This window comes from Sphaeramia orbicularis, chromosome 13 (assembly GCF_902148855.1).
Source record: "Sphaeramia orbicularis chromosome 13, fSphaOr1.1, whole genome shotgun sequence".
Lineage (NCBI taxonomy): Eukaryota > Metazoa > Chordata > Actinopteri > Kurtiformes > Apogonidae > Sphaeramia > Sphaeramia orbicularis.
In genome coordinates this window covers 20970446-20976560 of record NC_043969.1, presented here as the reverse complement: position 1 = coordinate 20976560, position 6115 = coordinate 20970446, and positions in this window count along the sequence as shown.

The following is a 6115-nucleotide window of genomic DNA, read 5'->3' as shown; positions in this document are numbered from 1 at the left end:
ACATGCTACACAGTTTAGCATGTGTATGTCTTCACAGCGACAGAAGACGGCGCTGTTTGCAAGGATTTCAAGTCCTGCACAACCAAACATAACAGTTTTAACTTGAACAAATATAGCCTACACACAACACGTAAACACCACGGGATGTGTAGTTCATGGACAAGGACCATGGAGGAATTTCAAGCTTCTCAGATGTTTTCATTGTCCGTATCTTAGGGGACAAATGAGGCCTAAATATGTAAAATGATCAGTTGTGGGCAGTATAAGGAGAGGAAGTTTTAAAATGTACTGAAATACCGATTGCGATACACACAACGTTGCACATTCCTTATGAGTACTGTTTTTTCTTACTGTATTATTGCATGTAATGGTGTCAGTAAACATGTCTGAACCCAGGAGTCAGTGATATATACTGTATGTAAACCCAGAAGTAGTGTGATACTTGATCTGGTAAAAACATCAAGAATTGAAGCTCTATTACCTGATTTTCAAGATCGTAAAAATGAAAATATTTTCTTTTCTCTACCAAAACAAATGGCACCGCAAAAGGCATTTTGTCTTGCTAGAGCACCAAATGAATGAAAAGTAAAGAAAGAAAGCAAATTATATACATAAAAGGAATGTAAATTTATTGTTCAGTTGAGGACATACAGTGATTACTCTAATATTATTGCACTGTGCTTTGTCCTCAGTGAACGCAGAATTTACCTGACAATGAAATGAAACAGAAAAAAAAACTCTATCCTTCACAAAAGAAATGATTTAGCATGTTTTTTCTGCATCTATTATTCACACAATTTGACATGCATGTTGGTCTCATCAATAATCACATTTGTTTCATGTTTCTTTTCTCTATCTTAATATTGTGATGATATAGGTCCAAAAATGATGCAAGAATGCACTGTTTTTGGTCAAATAACAAGAAAATGAAATCTTTTACAACACCCAAGCACTCCACAAACATACAGTAAACTCTGGAATGTGAATCAATGCTTATATCAGAACAGAGTTATGAGAGTATGAGCTCCATCCTTTCATGTCACATATGGACAGGTAAGCTGTCCTGTTCGTGTAATATAATACAGACACATATTTGTACTTTATTTTAGATCAGTGGCTTATGGGAAATTATTTATGTCTTAACGCGGACAAAAGTAACCCTCTTAAGGTTTTAAGAATATTACTGTGTTCTGATTCTCATCTATTTTATTGAATTTGACTGCATTCCACTCATATTTTATATTATACATATGTAATACTGTTACGTTTTTCCCTTTTCTCCTCACCAGTCTTTATGTAGTCCACATGCTCATTCCTCACTAATCTCGCCTTATCACCAGTGACACTCATAAATCTGGTTTATGTATCCCCTAACGTTTCCAGTCATGATACATACTCAGTCGTGGGATTGAATTTCTCACAAAGTAAATCTCCCTCTAGAGTTTCCTTCAAGATCCTGGAGATGCAGGTATAGGGTGTTGGCTGTCACATCCATCTTCAGATTTTATGCACCAACCATTTATGACCTCCACTTTAAAGCCTAGTTTACATCGTATAGGCTGTGTTTTAATAATTCAGCATACCAGGAAATGGGGAATAGAGTTTCTGAGTTTCTTTCATTACTGGTTGAAGGAGGTGTATTTGAAACATTTGATGAGTGGAGACAAATTTTACGAGGTTACAAATCATCTTATGTCAGACTGACAAGGAAATATCTAATTTTGAAATCAGTCAGATTTTATTTCCCCTCTTTCTCTCAAATAAAAGAGTCAAATTGAATATATTTCTTTAAATTATTTATTACCCCTGATTTAGGAAGGAAAGTAAATTTGGATGTTTAGAGCGACTAAAGTTCCATATTGTTACAATCCCATTAAACTCAAATGTCTCCTGCTCCTTCCAGTCAACTATTGCACAATACGTTTTTCTGCTTTCATCTGGCTGTATGCATACAAATTATTACAATCACAACAGAGTGGTCTTAAATATGTCATTCACTTGCTGGAATCTTTTTTTTTCCAGATGCTATATCATTATTAATTTTCTATGTGATGATTTGATAAATGAAACTCATTAATTTACACACACTGGAAACAGATATGACATAATTTAAGAAAACACTTTACATGGAATGTTATTCTTGCATCTATTTGCTAACAGAAAATATATGATAAGAGAAAATTTATGATAAATATGTCATTTTTTTCACCATCTAAGAAGGGGAAATGAGTGCCAGGTAGGGCTGTATGATAAGGAGAAAAAATTATGTGTTTTTGTAGGCAATATTTTACAATGTAATTTTGAGTCTCCTTGTTTGGTTTTCAAGGAAAATGCACCGATTGCTTGTTTTGAAATGTGTTTTTTTTTTTTTTTTTCATTTTAAACATAGAAACATGAAGTTGCTTTAAAAATACTAAAAAGGTTTTGTTGTGTTACACAGTACCTCTCTGTTTTTTGTCACTAATCCCAAAATATCACAGGACTGTTTATTTCTTTTCCATTTTTGCAATTACATCACTTTTAATCCTTCTAAATCTGGACCTTAAAATTGCAGCCTCTTGCATTTATATAATTGTACAGGCTGAAGTTGAAGTTATGATTGTGATTTAATTGTGCAGCCCTGGTGCCAAGAAAACAATATACATTATGTGGTAATATATTGGACAATATACGGTTTTAATATGCAAAGCTACATAACCAATCAGAAAAAATGTGCACCTGGTCAGAGGTCCCAAATTTTCAGGTTAATTACCACCCCTCATAATAATGTCTGTTTTTATATTTCAGAGTCCTTTTCTTGCCTCTTCTCCTAACGGTGAAGATAAAAAGAGATGTTGAGCCAGGAGGCATTTAATGAATAAGACATCCTTGTTTTGGAGACATTATTTCAAACAAACGGCAATTAATTAGATTTTTTTCAAAAAAATATTATCCCTGCCTAATGAGCTCAATAGTGTTTAATTCATTATTGTGGCATAATAGGACCACTATGTGGGATTGTCAAGCATTTTTCTTTTCTTTTAACACAAGTTTTATCATCATTTTAAAGAGCTAATGAAATGTATGAATAAGGAGAAATTTATCCTGTTGCTAGACTTCCACAAAGCTACTGAGATGCATTTTAACCCTTTACATGGCACATGTAGAAATACTCTGTTACTGGAGGACCTAACAAGACTTTATTACTTTTGTGAAAATTTTCAGAATTGTTTATTGTTATGTAGAAAATCAAGGTCAGTGAAGTTACCATATTTGGTTCCTTACTCATAAGTGGCAAAATCAATCAATCAATCAATCAATCAATCAATCAATCAATCAATCAATCAAAGAAGTAAATACAAAGAATACAAAAAACAAAACAAAACGGTGAAAGGAATATGTATTTTAGAACATTAGAACATCACTTTTAGAGCATTACAACAACACTAGTGTGTTGACCCATGGGAATCCACGGCTTCTTGATGTGGTAGTTTCTAAGCTGTTGTGTATTCGTGCATGCTGTACCGCATTTGTCCAGCAGTCACCACCAAAGTGTTCTGACCATAGCAATGTGATTGTAAGGCTACTGTATTCCAAAATGACAAATATCTCCCAAAATATTGGTCCCATCAACTTGTCATTTTCACTACCGTCTTCCTTGACCAATAATATATAAGTATTCCTAACTGCAGCAGTCAGCTCTATACGGATTTTGTGTGAATCCCCAGACACACACACACACCTACACACACACACACACACACACACACACACACACACACACACACACACACACACACACACACAGAGGCCACTTGGCTTTTATAATATAGATAAGTGCTGATACAGACACCTGTCAACAACCCTTTGAACATCCTTCCTTACATTAGTACCATTACTTCATGGTACCTAACAAAGCAGGTACACTTACTGTTCATGCAGAGGTGGACCTTACAGACCCTGTAGACCACATTGGACCTGAGATTGTAGATTCACTGTTTTGACTTTAACTGCTGCTGTCACTGATTTGTAATGTATATGGAAGTTACCAAAAATAGTCACTTGCCTAATAAAGGGCTAAGAACAGAGACATCATTCAAGATGGCTTACTAATACTTATTTCTGAATCACAATAACCAGGGGGACAAAGGAGACAATTGTCCAGCTGCATGCTTTTCTGACAAGTCCTACCCACAATCCTCTGCACAGTAAAAGAAAGATGAACACCGACTGAAGTCACATGCTTCTTCTTTTTACCTCCAGGTTTTGAGCAGCAGGTTGTGATAAATGTATGAGTAAAAGAGCTGAAGTTCAAGCTACAGTCTTATGATGCATTAGTATTAATCCATCTATTGGTACTTTGTGACACCACAGAGGAAAAAAAAAAAAACCCACAGAGTATTATTGGACATTGAGGTATGTTTTTTTATTCAGTATTTGAAGTCTTTAGGGCTGATCCATGGATGGACTCTGGATCAAACCATAAGTTGTATGAAGGCGCTGATAGACTGAGATGGGTCTACACAGTTATGTGATGTTGTAATCAGGGTTCAGTAAACCAAGACCATGACAGTCAAGACAAAGACCAAGACCAGACACAGCACATGTATTATGGGAAATGAGTTTCTTAAATTACACAGATTAAAGTTCTTGATAAGTTAATTGTTTTACCATGACAATGAAATAACCATGAGCTTTGAGGTGATTTAACTGAAGTGGATACATATGTGTGGTCTGTTAATGGTCTTTTAATGTTCAATGTGAAAGCTGACACAAGAAATGAAAAATCCAATGCACAAAATCAGGGCACATTCAGTTGAGTCATATACTTCAGCTGTGGTTTTGATGGATCTTGTAATACAATCCAGAGTTAAGACCAAGTGCAAATGTGGTGGAGATCAAGACCTTACAAAAGTGGTTTGGTGAACAAACAGGTGTTCTACAACTACCTCCTCATATGTGTAAGCTTTTCCAAAGGGTTTGGCCGTAATTCATAGTGAAACTATTATAAATATAGACATGGATTTCCTACCCAAACTGAATGTACTAAGGCCAAACTAAGGCTGGATGGAGTAAATCCACCAAGAGGTTCATCTATAAGTAACATCAGATAGCTCCACATGGTTGTGGTTATTTACTGCATGTTTTTATGGGTGTTTCACTTACTTCAGTCCATATAGTGTTTACATACATTTACACCAAACCTGTATGCACAGAGTCGTACTTCATGTCAGCCATAGCTTGTTTAGGAATCTTTATTATTTCAGTGCTGTGTTTATGTATACAAAAATAAAAGAAGTAACTGGAACCATTCAGGTACATGGTCTCCTTCCATATAATCAATCCCATGCAGTGGCGACACCAAGGGGGGGTATAGGGGGGCAAATGCCCCCCCAGTCACAACCTTTGCCCCCCCCAGATTTGGGCAAGTCTTTGGGAAAATTCGGGCAACGAAGAAACATGAAAAATCCGTCAATGAAAGCGTACATAACACATTTTGATACACTTATAATACAACCAGGCAGACAGCCCCCCCCCCCCCCCCCCCCCCCCCCCCATGCACACATATATAGAAGGTTCCCTCAAAGGCCAGCTGGTCACTGTCCAAAGCCCCACTAGAGAAATGTGTGAAAGTAGATTGTACCTATTAAATAATCAGAACAGAAAGTCTGAGTTGTTCATGATTCTACGTACCATTCTGGTCTGCACTTATATTTTTAATATTTAGCCAACTTAGTTTGTGCAGTACTATTCACCTGGTGTCCCCTTTCCCCACTCCCCTCCGGGGAGTGGCTACTTTTTCAGTTGTAACCGCTTGGGAGCCAATGATGACAGGATCTGCGCTGACCCATCTGTGTCCTGCCCTGTCCTGTGTCCTGACCCCCTCCCCCACCTGTCTGGATGGACATCCTCAGCCTCACCACTGTGGATGGGCCTCCTCGCTCCTGCCTGTCTCATCCAGCGGGATGGACCCCCCATGTGTCCACCCTACTGCATCCTTGCAGACTAGAACTACATCTGCAAATGGACGTCCATCAGTCCTGGTGCATCTATAGCCTGTCCGTCCATGGGAGTGGATCTCTCCTTCACTGTGGTTCTCCCCGAGGTTTCTCCCTTTTCCCACTGGGTTTTGAGT